The sequence below is a fragment of the Pseudopipra pipra genome, chromosome 2 (assembly GCF_036250125.1).
Source record: "Pseudopipra pipra isolate bDixPip1 chromosome 2, bDixPip1.hap1, whole genome shotgun sequence".
Taxonomy (NCBI): Eukaryota; Metazoa; Chordata; class Aves; order Passeriformes; family Pipridae; genus Pseudopipra; species Pseudopipra pipra.
Genome location: NC_087550.1, coordinates 44,267,029 through 44,289,708, shown reverse-complemented (window position 1 = coordinate 44,289,708; position 22,680 = coordinate 44,267,029). Strand labels below are relative to the sequence as shown.

General features: G+C 40.3%; 2 long non-coding RNA genes across 2 annotated transcripts in view; both read left to right on the top strand.

Moving 5' to 3' along the window:
- The window catches only part of LOC135409565 (uncharacterized), an 80,846-nt gene that overhangs the window by 2,962 nt on the left and 55,204 nt on the right, over positions 1-22,680 (top strand). The gene's annotated exons all lie outside the window — the stretch shown is intronic.
- LOC135409564 (uncharacterized) overlaps positions 7,535-22,680 on the top strand; it is a 46,209-nt gene continuing 31,063 nt past the window's right edge. Inside the window, exon 1 of the long non-coding RNA XR_010428262.1 lies at positions 7,535-16,652. This is a non-coding gene — a long non-coding RNA (uncharacterized LOC135409564). The remainder of the gene's footprint in view (positions 16,653-22,680) is intronic.

Sequence of the window (22,680 nt, the reverse complement as noted above, 5' to 3'; positions counted from 1 at the left end):
TTAGTGAATGAGAACACACTGGAGGATAATCAGTACTTAAAAGGAAGAAAAGGAAAAATGGGACCTGCTGCCCTCTTTGGAAACCAGAACCTTCTTTGTTTCCAGAGTCTGTATTGGTATAACTACAAGATGACAATGCAGAATAGCAAAAGTATATAAACAATACTTTTTGTGTATAACTGGTCCCATACATATGAACTTTGATTTTCCTTCAGTCTTCTTTATGAATCTCTGTCAACTCAAACTTTCTTTTGCAGCTTTGCATCAGTTATCTTTTTTTAGTATGAAAAAAATGCACATCTTTTCAGAATTTCTTTACCTTCTCAGTTATGCTGTGCATTTAATCTGCCAATTCCTCTCTTCCCTTATGAGCAGCAGCTGTTTTTCAGGACTTGAATATTTTCTGCTTCTGACAGAGAGAATACACCTTGTATTCCTGCAGATGTCCAGAGAGCTGTCCAGCCTCTATAACTGAACCTACTCCTCACCCTCTCAGTCTGGGAAACCTGCATTTTGTACCTCTATCCACAACAACCCACTTCTTAGGTAAACCCTGCCCAAACTCTCTTGATCCAGCTTGTGCTTGAGATTATCAAATATGCCAGAGCAGATAACAGATTTCAGCAGAATGTCGTAGTATTAGTGCCTGCTGCTTTTGTCTTCTTGAATAACTGCTGCTTTACTTGAAGGTCTTGAACATTAAGCCCATTTCTTGCTGGCTTTCTGCTTCAGTCATTTGAGTATCTTTTACAGGTAGATGCTTATCCTTTTCTTCCATTTAACTACAGTAATGGTCCTTGGTTCTAAACTGACATTCTTGATATGTCTAGATGATTTGTCAGCTCTTTGTCTTAGCCTCCACCTGGCATTATTTTACCTTTTCAGCCATCACATTTTGTGTGGATACTTTTTCATCTGAGAATCTTGTGCAGCTTCTGCCGTTATTTGTGTAGAAAAGCCTACATGCTTATCTGACAAAACTGCTACAACAATGTGCATCTAGTTAATTTGTGTTACCACAGCAACTGAATCATACAGAAATGTAGTGTTCCATTGTCTTGTATTGCACCTTGGTATTCTGATAAAAAGCTAGGGAAATGTAGTCTGTGTGGAGCTGGTGTGGAGCTGGAGCTTAACTAGGTAGATAACTGTGCCTATCGAGTAGGTATCAACAGCTGGTGTCAAAACGAATTTACCAGCTAGGATCCTCTAGGAATCTAAGTCCTGTTCTGTTCAGTTCTGTGAGGAATTGCAGGCATCCTGGAGGAGGGGATTAGGATCTTACCATTTAGAAAACTGGTCTAGAAAACATAAGGCACAGGTTGAGGGCATGAACACAAGCTGCTGAGCCTGGGCAGGTGTAACAAATTGCACAAATTCAGGAAAGAACAATTGGTGAAAAAGTAATCTATCAGAAAGGAATATGAAGTCTACTACAGCTCACTAGCTGAACATAAGTCAACAATGTGTTTTCATGGCAAAAATGGTAAACATTCCAGGAAGATGTACATGTGGGAAGCAATCTGCGAGCTCTATGCAGTACTGGTAGCACATTAGTGGAATGACTATTTTTGTACACCATAGCTCAAGAAGAATGTGAACCATCAGGAGTCAGGGCAGGTGGCAACAAGGATGAACATAGAACTGGGAAGACTGAAGGAGCTGGAGTTGTTCAGGCTAGAGGAAAGAAGGCAGAAGGCAGACATACTAAGAGTCTTTATATACTTAAATGGCTATTGCAAAGAGAAGGGGAATAATCTCTTCGTGGTAGGTAGGGTAAGATGTAATGGACTTAAATTGCATCAAGGAGGAAAAGCTTTTCTAATGGTAACATTAGTGAGGCACAGCTTTATATCACAGAGGGTGTAATAGCGTCTCCGTTACTGGATGTCTTTTAGTAGGTACTGGACAAATAGTAAGTACTATTGATCTGGCATTGAAATTGGAGGATGGACTAGGTGACTGATCAAGGTCTGTTACAGACCTATTTTTCTGTGATTACATGTAATCTGAAGCTTCTCATTAATCATCATTTTTTTATCCAGTCCCATTGTACATTCTCTTTTCAAATCGGATCCCTTGCCATTCCTGGGTTCTTTGGAGGACAAAAAAATGCCTTGTCCCATTTTTCTCTCTGTATAGTCAAAGACCAAAGCCTTTCTCATTTTTCTGGCAGCCCACAACAGACACAGACTGAGTTGTACTGCATTTTACTGCTAACTATTATAATTACACAAGTCAAACATGGAATAAAAATTATTTGGATGACAGTTGTCAGTCTATTCAGACATGTTCTACATAAACTATACATAATGTTAACATAAATCTGAGACTCTTTAGTAATATACTAGACAAAATTACTCAATTCATAAAATGTTACTGTACTCCAGACCTACCTAATGCACATAATCCTAAATTCTCTGATCTTCACTGCCAGGAACATTAAAGATTTTAATGTGAATTGTATTATGTTACTTACTCTTTAGACATGATTTGGTTTTGCAAAGTCTTGTATATTTAAAAAAAGCTACCCACTTTTACATTTCAATTTAAGATAAATAGCTTATACCAAGAACTATTGGCATTTATTTACTTGGCAGATCTGATCAACAGGCAGCATTTTTTTTTTAACCAATTAGATATTACTTCTTTCTACAAATATTTGCTGTTATAGCCTTAAATCAGTACGTCTGTGAGAGCAGACCCACACACATTTTGGGCACCCTTGAATAAAAGAAGCTATTGCAATAATTGCCAGTGCTGAATACATTATTTGCTGAGCTTTTAAAGAGAATGTCCATCAGGAGTTTAGACCTACTCTTTTTCCTCTTGAGGACAATTTTGGCAAACTGTACAGTCATTTTATTCTTTCTGAAAATGAGGATTTTCTTTCTGTAGTAATTTCTTGTTGAAGATTAATAATGTATTTTTCAACACAGAATATGTATTGCCCATGTACCTGTGCTGATCAACATATTCATACATGATGGGAAGAAGATGTGGGAAACAAAGTGGCAAGATTTCACTATGATGTTGGATTTCTCAGGGTCATAAAAACTAAAATCCAACAATGAAGAACCATCGATTTTGTGTAGGGTGAAGGATATTGGAATGGTAATGAAAATGTCAGTGTTCAGCTGTGGCTGAAAGAAATACATACTAAGAAAAAAATAGGAAACATAAAGCATCATTATGCCACTGTTTATGGTGCTCCAGTTTTTTAATACTCCAAGTACCTCTTGTCTTCATATTTCAAAAGAGATACAGTGGGATTAGAAAAGAGAATTATGGATGATCAGGGATAGGGGACAGGTTTTCCATGAGGTGTGGCTGAATAGACAGATTCTTTAGCCTGAATAGGACACAACCAAGAAAGGGTATGAGAGGGATCTGTAAATCATGAATAGCACAAACCCTATGAATAGAGTACCCATACTTTCTTAATAGAGGAGTTGGGCAGCATCAGATAAAATTGTCAGATGTCAGCTTTCAGAGAGACAAAACCGAAAAATTCCCTGAAACTATCCATGTTTTCAGAAAGAAAGTGGATATGTGCATGGAATAAAAATCCATCTAGGGCTGTTAAAAACATAGAAATGTAGAAATCTCTATTTCAGCAAGTCCCTAAGACAGCCCCAAGTTCCAGCCCTGCTGGAGCCTTTATACATTTGTTTAATTCTTATGTTTGGCAGAAAATGTCTTCAGCTGACCACTGACAGGGAGAGATTCTGGGCTGGACTGAGACACATGTCTCAGTGTGAGCATTCTTACTTTGTTGTTTATTTGCCTGCTGACTGAGAAGGCTCTGACACCCTTTGACTTGTACGGGTCTGTGCTTCTGCAACCTTACAGCGCTGTGGGAGACACAGCCTGGGAAGCGATCAAAAGAATAAGCAGGAGGCAGAAATCTGCCTTTGATAAGTCACTTTTTTTTTAAGCTAAAAAAAAAAAAGAAAAAGATTTCCTCCCACATCCTTGGACACAGTCAAGCATGGACAGATGCCTGATTCCATTATCGCCTTCTCCTGCATCATGATAAAACCAAGCTAACTCCTAAGGCACTTTAAGGCCACAAAAGGAGTCAATAATGGTGGGGGTGGGGGAAGCAGTGAAGAAATTCCCTTGCTGTGCCTGCCAGAGAGTGAATCAAGTGGATGCAAACCTACTTTCTGCAGCTGGGAAACATCACTTGGGGCATCCCTGAAGTGGGTCAGTGCAGGGGTCACGCTTGCTGTTCTCAAAATTTCCAGAGCATCAGCAAGAAGGAGAATTATCCATTGTCAACATATCCAGAGGTATGATTGAAAACTAGCATGGGAATCTTATTTGCTGCAGAACACAAGGAAGCACGAATTTGATGTTTGAAGAAGTATGACTGACAAGAATATTAAATAGCCTTTCAGTTAGCAGGATGCTTACATGTTGGCTTCTGAGGACTGGGAAGGATAGGAGTCACCTCAAGCAACAGCCTATTGGAAAACAGACATTGTACAGCCAGAGGAAGAAGGTCAATGCTGAAGGATTCTTCACACATATGATCCCCTTTAGGCTGCAGAGAACACTGGCAGAGGGTGAAACCTGATAGTAGCTGAAGAAAACCAATTTTGTCCCCGTTTTAGGAATGTCTTTATTTACCCCATATATTCATCTGTTTGACTGTTGCTGTGGTTTAGGGAATAAAGAGAGAAGGATATGGGAGTGTAAAATGCCTTCATCCCATGTATTTACTATTGTGTATTTGTATGTTGAAGCAATGAAAATTCAAACAAAAGTAGTGCTACAGCGTTTCAAATTTTGAATCAAAAACCCTAAAACACTGAGAACTTTTGGGTTAATACATTTTACAGAATCTTCATTAAATAAAATAATTTGTGTTTCCATCTTTAGTTGGGTTTTTGATTCCTTGATTAGGATGAAATTTTCACTCTGAAATTTTCTTTGTCTGAAAATGTTTTAAATGTTAAAAATTCAAATGAAAGAGCACTTGGGTGATAATTTTCAGATACTCAAATGTTTTATTTTCTTCACAGCTGGCAAAAATTGGCAGGGCATTACAGAGGAATAAGCTCTTTTCTGTTCTTCTGCAGCCAGTATGACACTTAGTCATATTCTGCTGTTTCACTTGATGGTATCTTTTATTATGAGTTTTATAGCTCTGTACTGTGGGTAGTCAGTGCTTTTGTAAGGTGAAGTGATACCATTTTGATTTCCTTCATTTTGGAGAAGTTTGATCCTACTGATGCAAAAAAACCCGAAAAATCAATGCTGGTGTTTTTTTTTTTCCTGGAGGGGGAGTGGTGTTATTCTGTATGTAGTTCTGTTTCATGATGGCTCGGAAGTGAATGCAAGAGTTATCACAAATGAACAAAACAGCTATTGGTTGCAGTAAGAATTCACTGTGCAGTTTGCCCAAAAGCTGTTAACAACGTTAACAACAAGCTACCATTTTTTTACTGGGTTTGCATATCATTAATAAGATAGTAGTAATATCTTTTCTCTTAGTGATTGCTGTTCTTTATACCTCATCTCCTTGGAGATGAGACTCTACTTTCTTTATTCCTTCTATTTATACAATTTTTTCTGCCCTCTTTTTTTGAACAAAGTCCTGAAAGCAATCAAGCATTGAATCATCTCAGTATTTATTTATTCGTTGTATTTGAGATAGAAATGCTATGATAGTTGGGACTGAGCATCCATGTTCTTAGACTTTGTTTCACTTTGATTTCTCTACCGATTTTTGAACCAACAGAACAGTTTCCAGTTTCCAGTCTGTAGTTTACTTGCAAGGCAATGACTACTTCAAACACTCACCTTCACTCTGCTCCAGTCTTTGAGTCCCTTGGAGCCTATTTCCCCCATTCCTGGCCACATTTCTATGTCCTCTGCTGAGAGGCTGGTGAGACACTGGAACAGGTTGTCTAGAGAAGTTGTGGATGTCCCAGCCCTAGAAGTGTTTGAGGCCAGGTTTGATGCAGCTCTGAACAAACTTGTCAAGTAAAACATGTCCCTGCCCATTGCAGGGTGGTTGGAACTAGATGATCTTTAAGGTCCCTTCCAGCCCAAACCATTCTATGATTTTATGATTATAAGCAGAATCATAGAAATAATAGAAAATAGTATGAGAAGAAACATTAGTTGACCCATCATTATACTCCACAGCAAGATCATCTCCATCTAAATTAATCCTGAATGTGTTTGTTCTACTTCTTGAGAATGCCTGTTGATGGAGACACCACATACTTTGTAGGCAAAATTCTCCGGTACTGACTGGTCTGTACTGTTTATTTACTGAATAATTTCTCTGGGAAATGGCTTTCAAATAGTCATCATGGGATTAAATCTCTAATTGTACGTGTCTACAGGTATATATATCTACTAAAACTGTAGGGTTCAAATTTTCTGCTAGAAGAAGTCAAGATGTGGATCTTCCTTCAGTTGTCTACAGATAGGTGTTTGGGACTGCCTGAGCTGGAAAGAACACCCCTAATATCTAGCCTATATTGAAAGCCATTTTGCTCTGTCTCATCCTTAGGACAAGGATGGAGTGCAATTTATTCCTTTCCTTTTTGTTATACCCACCCTTATATTTCTTGTTGCTTCTTGTTGTCTAAAGGCTAAACCAGTTGCTATTTCTTTAAATACTGTTTATTTTCAAGTCATCCTCTTTGTTCCTCTTTTGTCTCCTTTCAGCTGGTTCATGTAGTTCTCATAATAAGGAACTTGAAACTAAGCACGTGGTGGAAGAGAGACTGCATGGCATTAAACATACTCTGCATGACCCCCAGCTTATCTTTTAAGACTGTGGGTGGGAAACTTAATCAGAGGAAAAGCTCTCTTCCATTACATCACCATTGAAGCAAAAGCAGTACATGCAGCTCTGAATTCCTCGCTTCAGGCTATACTTACTGTAAAGCTGAGCCTGGATACCAGTGAGCCACAGAGCTTGTAGGAGAGTATCAAACTCAGCAAGCCTCACGTCAGCAAAACAGTGCTGGCTGTTTCTTCATATCTACCATGCTTTAAAAAAGACACTTTCAAAAACAAGAGGCCAGAAGTGTTCTTTTATTATTTCTGTTGTAGATTTGAGAAGGTACTGCCTTCATTCTTGAAGTTGTGGAGTAAATTTTCAAGTTAACATGTGAGGGAGAAATACTGAGAGGATTTTTTGCATATATCTAAAAAGCAAGTTGATCTAAAAATATGCTCCATTGTCATTCAGTGATCAGAAATATTACTCTTTTCAGTTCTATTTTTATAAACAGCTTAAATAATAGTTCCTTAAAAAAATTCCATATTACTATAGTACATCTTATGATGGAGATAATTGTTTCTGAATTTTCTAATTGTTCATCTGTCAATCATTCCATAAGAAACTCAGAACAGTTGCGTGAGAATAACAGAATGAACTTCAAGTAGAGCAAATTATCTGAGGTCAGAGAAAATAAAAAGAAAATACAGATGACCAGACTGATGTTAGGGCTGTGGGAGAATGCAAAGAGTGTTTGTGGTAAATCCATACTACTTTGATCATACCTTGATTTCAATAGCATTATGATACTAATAATGACTATAATGCACATGTAATTGTGGATTATGAATTTTACATTAGTATCATTGGTTTAGAGAAATCATCACAGTTTCAAGTATAGAAACCAAGACTGAAGATAGAAAATTTACTTCATGTGCTGTTGCCACTGTTTGCTCCTCTAGAAAAATAATATTTATCTCCTGCTGCTTTGATGTTATGGGTTCAAAATCTTCTGAGAGGAAAGATAGGATATTGTCTTCTCTGTGAAGACAGAGCTGAATTAGATCTTCAGGTATGAACTGTCCTTGCACCTCCATATTCCCAAGTGAGAGCCCACTGGAGTGAGCTTTTTGATCCGTTGTTTTGATGCAGACCCTGGGTGAGTCCCAGCGAAGGCATGTGACCTGACACATGGATTAAAAACATAATGAGAATTCTTTGGGTTTATGATTCTGAAATTGAAGATGAATCAACATCTTGATTGGATACCTTCTGCTTTATGACATTGTCTAAGAATATGTAAGATTTTCCACTTCCATTATAGTGCTTTGAATTCATATTGTTATTCTCTACCATGCAGTATTCTCTACTATGGTTACTGCTACTTGATATACTTTTAAAATTAAGTTATTGGCAAATTAGAATCAGTTTATTCACAGAATCATAAAATATGGAGAGTTGGAAGGGACCCACAAGGATCGTCAAGTCCAACTCTTAGCCCTGCACAGGATGTCTCCAAGAGTCACACCGTGTGCCTGAGAGCACTGTCCAAACACTTCTTGAACTCTATCAGACTTGGTGCTGTGACCACTTTCCTGAGGAGCCTGTTCCAGTGCCCAACCACCCTCTGAGTGAAGAACCTTTTTCTAATATCCAAACTAAACCTCCTCTGCCACAACTTCAGGCCATTCCATCAGGTCCTGTCCCTGATCACCACAGAGAAGAGATCAGTGCCTGCCCCACCTCTTCCCCTCCTATGGAAGTTGTAGACAACAGTGAGGTCTCCGCTCAGCATCCTCTTCTCCAGACTGAACAGACCAAGTGACCTCAGCTGCTCCTCATATGGCTTCCCCTCGAGGCCCTTCACCATCTTTGTTGCCCTCCTTTGGACACTCTCTAAGAGCTTAATATCCTTCTTATATTGTGGCACCCAAAACTGCACACAATATTCAAGGTGAGGCTGCACCAGTGCAGAGCAGAGCAGGACAATCCCCTCCCTCGACCAGCTGGTGATGCTTTGCCTGAAGTTCCCCCGGACACAATTGGCCCTCCTGGCTGCCAGGGCACTGGTGACTCATTGTGATGTATTAACTGCTTTTAAGTTTCTCCCTGGCCTTTTGGGTACAGTTTTGCTTTATAAGGCTTTACATTGTTCAGGGCTTGCTGCCATAAAGAACAACCTGTTTCTTCCAGTTATTCAATTATTACTTATTGTTTGTATTATTGTTACACTTAGTAGTAGTAGTAGATAGAGGACATGTTCTAGATATTGTACAGGGAATGAAAAGAGGGACTCTGTCCCCTCCACAGAACCAAACTTAGAACAAGAGAAAATAGATGATGCCACAGTCAGAGGCATGTGATCTGAGCAACCATTGGTTTTCAGGATATGAAATGAGAGACTTCAAGATTTACATGTAGAAATTCCTCTTTGCTCATCTGAAAGTGACTTTTCTGCTGAAACTCTATGATGAAAAAAACCCCAATCATAAAAAATGAACTGAAATATCTTTTTTTTCTGTTCTTGAAAATTTTCTCCAGGTGGAAAAATCGTTTGCATCTGCTTCTTCCCCAGAGGACAGTGGGATGAGAGAAGGCTGTTTGGGTCTTTCGACATAGACGGCAAAAACACAAGGATGCATACTGTAAACTGTACAACTTTGGATCAATATTGAGCAATTTTATAGTCAATATCCCTGATTTTGGCTTCTTCCAAGTAATACCTAATAGCAATTACTAAGCACGTCATCAGTGCTTCTCAAAATTTAGAGTTGACCTTGTTGTAGGTGACCTGTGTTAAAGGACAGCTTCCCTCTAGAAGCACTGTGAGAAGCTATGTTATAAACAAACTGAAACCATGGCTCCCTGCTTAGCATTTTAGAGGTAGGATGTGGAAAATGCCCTGACATTGGTTCTCTTTCCTGCTCGTCAGATGTCAGGTTACTGCTATTGCTTTTACTTGGTGTTTGCTCTATCTGCAGTTGGTCTGAATTTGTTTGAGCACTGCAAACTATTAGGCAGTGTGAACTTAAGGCAGAGTGACACTAAGTAGGGTTGATTCTGTGTTATTAGAAGATTTCTTATTGTTTGGGCACACTGTTGTGGAGTGAAATCTCACCATCTATTTAAAAGTAGAGATGCGAAAAGTTTAACAGCTTAGAGAGGCATAATTTTCTCCGATTTGATGTTTCAGTATGTCCTATTGCAGAATTTGATACTCGTTTGGCATGATTTCTCTGTGTGCAATTTGTCAAAATTACTTAAGCAAAACATGATTTGAAAGGGTGGCATCTTAAGCAGAGGTGAAAAGGCAGCTCAGAAATTCTTTCCTAACCCAAATATAGTTGCCCCAGGGTAGACCTGCCCTAAAACTGGATGATTAATCTTCTCAATGTCTTGAAGTCACCAGAAGTATTCCTGCATTTCACTGTGTATAGAACGTATTAACTGAAATATACTTTAATAGCCTCCCTGGTTCAAGTAAAAATAATACTGCAATTGTTTATTACAATCCAGAATTAGATTCGCACAGGTCTAGAGGAATGTACATTACGCCATATGGAAAGCTGCTCTTCTGAAAACCCCCTGCATGTGGGTTTTCAGAAAATGAGGACATTTGGTGAAGTTTCAGCTTTCACAGATGAAAGGTAAGAAAGATTTACATTTATACATAAACATGCACAGCATGAGGGAGGCTCGTCTGCCTCACAGCTTGCAGTAAGTGTTCAAATGAAAATGAACACTTCTTAGGAGTACTATTCTGGGAAGTGCTGAGTCCATGCTGCTCACTGCGCCAGCAGCCCCAAGAGCAATACACTTCAGATGTATGCCACAGCATGCTCTGGCTAACAAGCGTATCCTCAGCTTCAAAGGGTTATGGACTTCTACAAATTTTTTATTGATCATACATGAAAGAGCTCAGTAGCTAGTGGTGGAGGTTCTACCATATTTCAGAAACATCCAGGCCTAGAGAGAGACACAGGTTGGTAATGAAACAAAATTAGCACAATTACTAACCCAACAAGAGGTGAGGAGGTGGGAAGAGTCTGGGCCATAGATCTGCCTTGTTCCTGGGATAGATGGGAGAAATGGTGTTACAGATTCATGTGATACTGTAGGATCCTCTTATTGGGAATGGCAAGGAATTTCTTGATGGCAATCAACACCTTTGATTTTAGCTCATATCCGTTGGTGAGTTTTGCCCCTGCTAACAATTCTGCTTCATGGGTGTGTTCGGGGTTCTGGCACCTAAGCATTCTCTATGAGGTTTATGTTCACTTCGAATACTTGGGTAATTTTTGGTTGACAAAGAACCAAACTGTGCCTGTTTGTTGAGCAGAAGAATGAATCCCTACCAGGGAGAAAACAAATCCCCAAAACAGATCCCCAGGATGCTTCTTAGAGCCATAAGCTGTTAGAGACAGTTAGGTGTTCTTGGGACAATCTAATGCCCTGTTAGAGGGAATCAAGAGAGTACTAAAAAGAAATCACAAGGCTACTGTCTTTGCCCCCTCTAGGTCTTACTCAAAAGGGAATCACTTGGTCTCATATTTGCTGCTTTTTAGTAGGTAGCAGTGGGACTTAAGAGACCTGACATCAGTGAGGCCTTGAGTTTAGTCTTACCTCCTTCTGCAAGGGGCAATGCTAACCAAAGATTGGAATCTTGCAGCTTGGGCTTGGCTTTGCCATCTTTATAACAATTTATAGGCATTTTGCCAAAAAATTAGCATAACGTACCAGGACTGCCTCTAGGCCTATTGCTGCATGAGCAAAGCCTCTTTATCTGCTTCTCCAAGTTTGTTGCTGAAGGCTACAGTTGCAGGAGGTAATGGTTTGCATGAGGTTGTTTGTACCCTGTTGTTTGAATAGAGCTTGCAGTGAGCCTGAACGAAACTTGCTGTTCTTGCCTCGTTTTCTGTTAAAACATTTTCAGATCATCTTCTAGTATTACTGCAAGTATATTTGCATCACACTTAATCAGTATGATTAATCTACCATTTTTCACAGGTGACAATCTTCTGTATTAGGAAAATGCCGGGTCCTTGTTTAGATGTCACAACATTTCTTCCCATATCAGTTCCTATTTTGAGGATTAATTAAATTTGATTTAAATGATGTCATACCCTGGGATTAACATTCTTTTTATTTGAGAGTAGATAAATATTTCCTTCTTTAATGTGATTTATTGTTGGGCTGAGCAAGAGTTATGTGCCTGGAAGAAGGTTAAAGTTTAAAACAAGTAAATATGCAGCCATCTGCTCAATTGCTTCTCGTCCATATAGGGCAGAAATTTGTAAGATACCCAGTTTATCTTACTGGGTAAGATAAATTTAACTAGATTAAGACCATGTCTTTGCTGTAGCTAATAGTAGAGTATCTGAGCAGGTTTAAAACTAGATTGCTCAAGTACCACTGGCAGCTTCAATGTGCCAGCATGGTACTCCATCTGAGCTGTGAAACCTGGTGGCATGACTTTGGGGAAGCTCTAATGACTCACGGGGTTTCCCCACTGCTCTGTTGCATGCCACCAACACCCAGTGCCAGTCAGACTGCTCATGCATGTACCTGAACTATCTACTAGGCCTTCAAGGAGTCTGAGAGGGAATTTGTTGTCTTTGGGATCACCCCTCATTTTGGTGTATTTCAGTCTCTACTTTTCCAGCTCCCCTCAAATCACACAGAAATATGCTAGGTTCTTTCTTTTTTGTTTACCTACAAAGCTTTCAGGTTGCTCACTGAGTCAAGTTCTTCAGTGAGTCTCACACTCACATTTGCTTGTCTTGAAATGGATTCTGGTTTGGGTTCAAACTTATTGTCACAGTTTTTCTCCACAAGCCTGCAAGGAAAAGTTTAAGGAAGCTCACAAGTGACACTCTGTAAAGCTCTTTATGGACTTTTTGAGTACAGTTTATAACTGTAAAATGTAGCATCTGAAAATGAAATTTTATGTGAACGTATTATTTGAGTATCCCGAGTCAGAATGTTTATGTTGTTTATGTTTATATTTATAAAAAGGTGAAAAATGTAAGTGATTACTGGTGCTTTATAGGTAGTACCTATGAAGATACCAAAATAAATCTAGGAGCAATAACGTATTGGTGGCAAATGACTCCTCTCTTTTCCTGTGGTCCCCCAGCTCAGGCTTTCTGACAGTGGGATACCATGATGTGTGCTAGAAAGCTGATAAAACCTCTGACAATTAGGTCTGTGCTGTTGGCAACACCACTGATCTTTGCACATCAAACAGCATTTTACACTGAGCAGATATTGTCACAAAATCTTTACTTTGAAGGTGCCCAGTTCAGCTGAAAGACTGGCTTCATGGTGCAGCTTCTCATTGTTTGTTCCTGGCCCAATGGCACTCATACTTCACTACTCTGTTTTGGGGGATGTGGAGGAAACTGAGCCTTTTGTGAATTTTGACCTTTTTTTCTTTTTTATTCCATTATTGTAAACTGCAATAACTCCAGCTGGTGGTGAAGTAAAGATACCTTACATGTGCTCATGTATTTTTGAGAGCTCCAGCTATTGCTTGCGGGAGGTTTTATACACACACATATGTATATATCTATAAATATAAAATTAAATACTTTCTGCATATTCATCTGTGAACTCCTAATATTATTCATTGAGTAGCAATCAAATGAGGTATATTTTAAAATGTCTTTTTTTTGTTTCACTGGGCACTGACATCCATGTAGTATCAGGGAGGGTGGCATTACTAACCCATACCGTCTGATGTTCTGCACCTGTTGCTTGTGCTATTTTTTACTTTTGATTCTCAAGAAGTGCAGTACTTAACAGATATATTGAAAAATTGTTTTACCTTGTCAGATTTTTCTTCATATTTGATGAATATGGTCTCACCAGGAAAGATTTTGATAGAGGGTTATTTTTCCCTTCTGCTCAGCGATTTTGTGCCAGGCTTTAGGAAGTGCTGATCTGTTTTCTGTCCAGAAAAAGCACTGAATGATGGTATTAATATATATATATATATATACATATTATATAAGGGGAAAATGATCGCAGGGGATACATACTAGTGGCTACAGGAAGAGCTCTGTTCACTTCTAATGCAACTGCTAATGGGTTTTGCACTAAACTAATACAAAGTTGTCACAGGCTTATTGCAGTAACTTGCAAACCAGCCAAGGTCATGTTTCTGTTAATTCTGCACATGCACTCTTTGCAGAAAACTGTTGCTATAACCTATCGGATGGTGTTGATCACAGGAGCTCTGATGTGTGTCATTTTTGATGAAGTGTCCTCAACTGCTGTCACTTTTCATGGCATTGCTATCTGCAACTGACAACTCCAAACAGTCACTGTGCAGATTTGCTGCTACCTGGCTTCATCCACAGCCCTGGCTAGGAAGCAGGTGCTCCCAAATGGCAGCTTGGGGTGCTCAGAGAGACCGTCCCACCATCACCTCAATTTGTGCCAAGTTCATAGAACACTTCCCACATTGTTTTGACCTGGCCTAGCTGTTGATGTGTCAGACAAACTCTGATTTAGCACAGTCTAGGACTATTAGGGACATGGTTTAGTGGTGTACTTGACAGTGCTTAGTTAACAGTCTGACTCGATGGTCTTATGGTCTTTTCCAACCTAAATGATTCTATGATTCTATAATTCTGCTCCCTGCAGGCAGTTTGGATGAGGCATCTCTGTTTTAGTACATGGATGGAGGAGTATATCTGCATGGATATAGACTGTGCTGAGCCAGTTGGTCAGATAAGAGTTCCTCAGCTGTTTTATTTCCTTGTACAGATGTGCCGTAATGGATAAGCAAATGAGACTCACTATCTGTATTTTAATTATTTTTCTGTTATGTGAGTTTAGAAAATATTACAGAAATGCTTTGAGATAAAGTATACATTGAGAAAAGACTGTGAGATCCTCAGAAAATGTGGCTACCGGGACTACTTAATCACTGTTGATTATCTGGAGCACTGTATTTAATGAGTCTCTGCCATTTCTTCTCCTACTCTTCTCCAACTTAGCATAAATGACACTCAAAAATCACGGAGAAGTAATAATATAATATATAGTAATGCAGAGGATGCATATAAGCCATCCTCCCCAAAGTAAATGATAGGAGAAAAATAACCATGTCATCAAGGGCATGTATTACGCTATTGCAAGGCATGTGAATTTTTCAGTTGCTGTAGGAGTGAGTAAGCCTCTTGTTCCTACCCATTGTTACTCTTTGTTACTTTATTTGACACAAGGAAAAGCATTTATAAGGCCCTCTGAAAAAATTAGACAGTGTACTACCATCCAAAAAGCATCTCTTCCTGCATACAAGGAGTCCTTTTACTCTCTTCTGCAGTACTTTTAGCACAAAGCCTGACTAGAAGAATACAGTGGGCTGTCCACCCCTGCTATTCCAAAGGCTGTCCCTGACCATGTAGCCACAGCCTGTGGTGTGCCATATGCTGTAGCTCATACATAGGTCTCAGTCAGCTTAAAAAACACAACACTTGATTGTGCCAAGTGACAATATGTTTGCTCTGGGACTGTGCTCTGCTCTATATTGTCTGCCTTTCCAGTACAGTGCCTGGTCCATGGACAATGCCCCCTGAAAGACCTTTATGACCCTGGCATGAGCCTCCTGGGCCCCCGCTGCTGCTGATGTAGTGTGTGATGGAAGATGCTGTCCTCTTCTGAAGGACATTCTGGGCTTGTCCCACAGCCAGGCATACTCCAGCTCCATCAAGGTCAAAGGCAATGCCACGCTCTGAGACAGGAATATTTAAAGCCCTAAGTGTGCTGGAGCTTGTTTAGTGTCAGAGGAACTCACACATACTAGCAGCTAAATAAATACCAAACTAACTGCAGACTCACAAACATGGAAAGTCCTTCCCAGCTGAGCTTTTAGTTAGGAATCACCATTCCCAAAATATCCATCTAGTTTGTCCCATGGGTCACCTCAGCTATCTACTGTATTAATGAGACCACTCCATTCCAAGTGAAAATACGTGACAGGCATCAGCATCCTTTCCAAGGTAGAAGGCCAGGCTGAATGTTTCCTTTCCAGATTAAAGGTCAGATGTGCCAGCAGAGAATTGCAGGAGCCAGAGCAAGATGCCACTAACCAGATATTTGAAGCATCTTGGCTCAGGGTGAAGCACGGGATGGAGGAATAGGGATCCAAAGTCCTTATCTCTCCTGTCCCTCAAGATGTCACAGCCCTGAGCTCCAGCTCTCTGTGTGCCATGTGTGCTCTGCCTGTCAGCTTCCATGGTCACTGTGCAGCAGGTTGCTCGTCCCTCATACTTGGCAGGGACTATCTGCTATTAGCCCTTTTAAAGTGATTATTTTGAAGGGCAGCAGCTCAAGGAAGTGGAGTGGGGTTAAGAATTTTAAAGATGTTCACAAAATTACCAGAATCAGTTGTTGAAAAGCTGTGACTCAGATTCCTACACCCCACAGCCCCACTCCTCTACCCCAAGTTACTGCTTTTTTCCTTTAAAACAGCAATTTATTTTTTCATCTGGCCCTCCCTCCCCACTGCCTTCTCATGTCTCCATACTTTATTCCTCCACGACAAGAGTTAGAAATGGAATCAATTTACACTAAAGGCCAAACTCCTCACATGACTGCTGGAACTGTGCTTTGAGTTGGAAATGGGCAGGAGTTCAGATAACAACCAGGCAGTCAAAACCAGGGATATCAGCCAGGATTGAGGGTGAAGAGCCCACTCTCAGACCTCAGGCAAATTCAGAGGGCAGAGGGAAAAGGCAAAAACAGGAAATAAAATGTATTTTAGCAAGGTCAGAGAAGAAGGGCTGAGGATGAGGGAGTCAAGGAACAATTTTGTAGTTCTGTACAAATCTGAGGAGACATTAAGGAGCAGCATCAAGATGTTTGCCTTCCTGAGTCACTAGTGGGATTGCCTATGGTAAGTGCTCATCTTACCTTAAAATTGGTCCAGGATTGGGATTTTCTTTCCTGAGAGTAATTAAGATGCCCAGAAAAATATGTTTTTCCTCATGTTTTTGCTGATGACTGTTGTCAGCCTATTGCAGACATTTTGGCTTGCATATGTCAGAATTAAACCTGCTGTTAGTTGGGGTCCTGCATGGGCTTGCTCCGAGTCTGTTTTATACTGCATCCTACTTCCTAGACCTGAAAGACTATTCCAATAAACTCCAAATGAATTTAGGAGAGTTCAGTGCCTTGAAGGGGACACTGGTGGTTGGGGCTAAAGATGTCAGGATGTTTCTTTTCCACTAACTATTAGTGCATAAAACCAGTGCTTATCACTCATCTGCAAAATATGCCCCTAAAAGATGTCAAAAATTGGTACATACAATAAAATTTTTAAAAATTGTACTACCATTTATTATGCATTTAGGTTTTTTTGGCTAACAGGATTGTGAAAAAGAAATGCAAAATGGATGAGCTCTAAAAATGGAATACAAATATTTTTTTCCCCCGTTATGAAACATAGCTGTTCTTTTGGCTGAATTCCTCTCCTGGTGGGTCAATTCCAACAGCAGGGCTAAACTCTTCTTGCATTTAACAAGTTCTGAATGCTCCTGTGGTCGTTACTTGCAGTGATACCCAGAACTAATTTGTAAGAACAATGGGCAAGAGAGGGGAAATTCACTCTGACCATTTTGTCCTTGAAATTACGGGCACAAAGTTAATAACATAGCTAAAACCCTAATTAATGTTATTTTTAATCTTCTTTCTGAACCAGAATTGCTGACATCTCGGGTGTAATCTTCTGAATGCAATCCCATAAAAGCCTTTGCTCAAATAGCCCGTTGTGGGAACCAGAGCACCTGAACACATCCTTGTTTGTTGTCCTTTTCAATCAACTTTATGAACTAGCAGCTTTGCCTGAGCAGCCATGCCTTGGGCATGTTTCCTCATGCTCTGTGCACTGACTCAGTAGCCTGCACTTTGCTATCAATCTAACCTTCCCTTTTCTTTCTTCAAAGCCCTTGAAGGCAAAAAACAATTTTCTGGTAATAGTTCTGCTTTTTTTATGGACGGAGAAAATATTCTATTTATTTGTGGATATTTACATTTACCTTTCATGTCCTTCTCCTTTTCTTGTTAGCTAAAAACCTATTGCAAGCATTTCTTTTTCCCTTGCTGGATTTTTCCACATAATTAGTGAGAAATGGCAATTGCAGTGTTCACCATGTACTTGTGCTGTGGACAAATCACATTCAAACACTGTGAAAAATGTAGTGTCATTTCCCACCAAACTTAATGAACAATATCGTGTCACCTACTGAGTCGCAATCTGTAAAGCACTGGCTGCTCAGGAGTTGATGCAGAATGGTAATCTAGTGGCTGATGTTCTCTGTTTACTTACAAAGCCTAAGTAACATAAATTTGTAGTCCACAAGATTATGTATAAGATATAATTTTTATTTCAAAGAGTTCTTTCTGGAGGGACTGTCATGGTTTTGGTCTGTCTGAAAAACTGTCTGTCAAACAGCCTCAGAAGTAAGGGTCATGCAGGGCAAATATGCAGGCTAGCTATAGCCAGCTATCTCAGGTACTGCTAGCAGGATAGCCATGATGCTCATCTTGTGCTGCCCATTTGCCCTTTGTCCCAGCCTGCTGGTTGAAGCTGGCAGCTTTTGGAGTGCGGATAAATTCCCACTAATAGTGGAACTAGGATCAGAAATCTAGTCATTCTATAATTACTTCAGCTTGAGAGGACTGAAATAAATGGGCGTCTTGATGGATAAAAAGTCCTCAACCCCTTCAGCTAAGCCTTCCAGCGAACCCACTTAGATTTTTGTTGAGATGAAGCAGAGAAACACTCTGTTCACTGTCTCCCCAAACCAACTAGGTAAAGCTGAGAACTCAAAAGAAAGGAAGGTCATTAAGTACCCTGCAAAATCCTGGTCCCTTCACTGAGTATAGAGCCCCTTAAACAAAACAGCACGTCACTGCTGCTACACCATGCAACAGATCCTCATCTAGTTGGTATGCAAGGGCACATGCTGCATAGCTGGAACAAAACAGGATGTAAAGGTGAAAAAAATAATTCTCAGTCATTTACTGAGAATTGTCTGTTTGACAACCCTAATAACAATAATTTAATAAATGATTCAATATCTTATTTTACAGGGGACAGTAAAAGGTCAGTTCTTCACTGTTAAGAGAATGAGACTTGTATTCCAGGTGTCCTGGGTGCTGTATATGTACTATGTGCAACACTCTGAGGATAAAATCTGAGTTTAACTCTCCTGGCCTGTTTCTGACTCAGGAATTCCTGAGTAAAAAGGCCTGATCCTATGGTCCTTCAAAGCCAAGGAAATTACTCCAGTGGACTTCCATCTAATACAAGTAACACTCTATCTTCAACCTCTGTTGAAGTCAATGAAACTGCTCAATATTTACCTGGGTATAGCAGAATAGGAAATTGTCCTAGTTAGAACAGCTGGGACCAGTTCATCACTGTGTGGGTGTAACCCAAACTGTGTATTCTACACCCTCCATGCCATTTCCTAGAAACTGTTAATAATAGACCATTTGCAGCAGCTGCCCAGAGCACGCTTGGCCCCGGAAGCTATAAGCTGGCTGTTAAGAGGCCTGTGAGATAGGAGGATGCTCCTGTCCTCATACCCATGACTTACAATCACCCATTGTGGTGGGTGCTGGCCTGGGGGAGGCACTGGGCATTCCTGCCTGAACCTGAGTGTATATAATCTTGGGGTCTTGGGACTTCTGGTACCACTTGTGGGATCCAGAGGAGGACTAGAACCTCGACCAGACTGCGACCACCACTCTCAACCAGACTGCGACCATCATTTGCACCAACAAGTTTTTCCTCTCCTTTTACTTTTGGATTCGGGGGACCACGTGGGGCTCAGCACAGGGGCCAATGAACAACATTTTGTTCGTGCCCCAGGGTGCCAGGTTATACAGTGGGTTTTGTGGGTTAAACCAATTGTTTGTCCATGTAATTGTATTTATGGTATTATTTTTATTAAATTGTAACTCTGACTTATAATCTCATTGGAGTTGGATTCATTTCTCCTGCTGCTTTACCTTTAAACCAGCACATTATTTCTGCAGATTATTTCTGCAACAAACCTCAGTTTGGAAGTCTGCAAACTCTCATCCTGGTCGTAGGAGATGTGCTTAGAAATCAGTACAACAGAGCTTGCTTTCTACTCATTCCTTTCATTGTAAGTCAACTATAATATTTAACAGTTTTCAGCCAAAGAAATTTTTCACGCCTTTATCGAAGAGGCCATTTCAACAATGCCTTGTTAGGTTACATGGAAGAGCGTAGGAAACCATCTGCTATTTGTTTTAAATGAAATCAGAATCAGTACCCTTTTAAACAAATGTTTTTCCTGGCAGTGTCAAAGTTTGTGGATGTCATGGGACATGCTATACTTCTGAGTATGGGGTGGGAACCCACGTGCGATACTGGACATACTGGCCCCTTTTGTTGTTCCAGTTTCCTATGTAACTGAGAATTATAGTTGGGAAAAACAGGGCTGGATGGCTCCTTACAGGTCACCTACTAATCCTTTTATGCAAGGAAAAATGAACTGTAACTATGCCATCCCTGAAACATGTTTATCCAATATGTTCTTAAGGACAATGGGGATGAGCAGGTCTCAGCTGACGCCTCACCTGCTCTGAGCTGGTTCTGAGTATCTTCCACAGGATTCCTGCTGGCCCACCTTCAGTTTATTCACTCATGAGATGATTTTAGTATTTTTGAATGAATTTGACTTCTCTTCATCCCATGCTTCTCTCTAGCTTTATCCTTTCCTAAGCAGTGCTTCATCTTCCTGTCTGTATGTTGTGTCTGTAAATGGGAATTATGGATGTATAGAAGTATAAATATTATGCTAAGGAAAAACAGAAATATTTTTCTGATTCTGAGTTGTTGTGGGTTTTTTGTTTTGGGGGGGTTTTGTTTGGTTTTGTTTGGTTTTGTGTTTGAGGTTTTTTTCTTTTTTCTCTTTCTCTCTTCTTGTTGTCTTTGTTGAAATGTGTTTCAACACGGGAGGTTGGGAAAAAAGAGCAGCACTTTTCATCTTGGTTTGGCTAACTCATAGCAAGTTCCCAGCTGTACTAATTCAAAGCCATTATCACGCTTTTTGGGTTGCCTGGATAATACAAGTTAGCTGGGTGCATTGTGACTGGATACATCAACTATCATGGCCTCCCATGGTAGGAGAAACATGGAAAGTGACTTACCTTTTTACTCAGATATAAGCCTGGTCCAGCCACTCTAATTTTGAAATAAGAAGAGAAAGTGTCACTTGGGGCTGGTTCAATGGATTAATAAAGGATTTTAGCATTTGTAGCTAAAATTGAACATGGTCAACTTGCACCAGATTTATGAAGACATGCAAATCCAGAGGAAAAATATTATTTATAGGACAGTATCACAGATGGAACAGGTTAACCATGGCCACATCTTTTTAAAATTCAGTAGCAGATCTACATTTCAAGGGCTAGTTCCTTTCTGTTTTCTCTCACCTTAATTTCAGCAGGCCTAAATTCCTGTTTACAGACTGATTTGCACATATGGATTATCTGGCAGAACAGGCCTGAATAATCAGATTTCTGTAGCTGGTTGCCATAATTCACAGCATATTTGAAGCTGTAAAATTTTGCAGCAGAGGGAAAATAGAGAAGAAAAAATGGGAAGCAGGAGAAATGATGCCAAGGTCGTTTCAAAATCGTTAAAGTCATGGAATGAAGATTCATTGATTTCTATAGCTTTTGGTTTGGGCCCATATGAGACAATTTATGAGAGCATCAGGGCATTGGGGTGAGTTTGTCTCTGCAGTTTATTACAGGGAGTGGGATTACAGCAAGAGTGACTTTAGTGGAGTTATCAATCTCTCAAAAAACTCCTCAACATGCTTCCCCTTCCCTCCTTCTATTTTGCTGTTCTTCCTTGGCACCTTGATTTTGTAGCATGTGGAGTAAGAGGCAGATGCCTTTCAGGTGAGACTGGGTTGTGGTATTGAAGACTCATCTGATTAATGTGCTATGGGAAAGGAGGGTAGGTCAGGGGAGGAGAGGTGACTTCAGGGAAAGTTTACTTAAGGGTCCTCTGCTTGAGAGCTGCAGGCATCATCAACTTCTCCCAGTGTTTCCTGCACCTGTGAAAAAGTAGAAAAGAGAATTTCTCCAGGCCTTTTGGATATACGAGTATTGCTAATCCCTTGAGAAATAAAACTCCCCAGATGCCTCTCCAGCTTCTTTTGTAAGACAGTAGAAGACAAGACACAATTGACCAGCATTCAGGGTAGGACTCAGTTTGAAATTATGAAACCTCAGTGTAGGAGATTGAGAGCTCCAGCGCCAAGCAGCCCACTGCAGTTAACAGCATCCCAGCTGAGATATCCCTGGGCTGGAGAGAGCTGCTCAGTGGTCAGGCACTAGAGACTTGCATGCCTGGTTGGCTGACAGCACACAGTGTCGTTTAAGTTGCCTGGCCTCCTGGCCAGGGTCCCTTGTAGGTCATGGGGAATTCTGCCAGCCATGAGTGGATGTCTTGGGTGTCTCATGGCATCCCAAAGAGCACTAAATCCTTGTGTATGGAGAACTGAGCCAAAGAGTAGGCAAATATGTCAGGGTGAACTGAATTATTCTCTGGGGTTGGCTGGCTGTGCTTCCTCAGAATTCAATCCAGTTGTCTGGATATAGGAGCCTAGTGCTGATCAAGATGTCCTTGAGTATCCAAGACATCCATGTGGGCTGATACACATGCTACAGGAACCCATGGGAGATTAATGACCTGTGTAGCAGCAATTGGGACCAGATATGTCAGACAGCACTTAACACCTAATCTGAATGGAGTCCTATGTCTCTGCTGACCGCAGTGGGCCCTCAGTGCCCAAGTCACATGTAGACTTCTCTCAGCATATGCCTAAATGTACATGTATATTCTGCAGCTGCTGCCTACTCTGGGTTAGCTA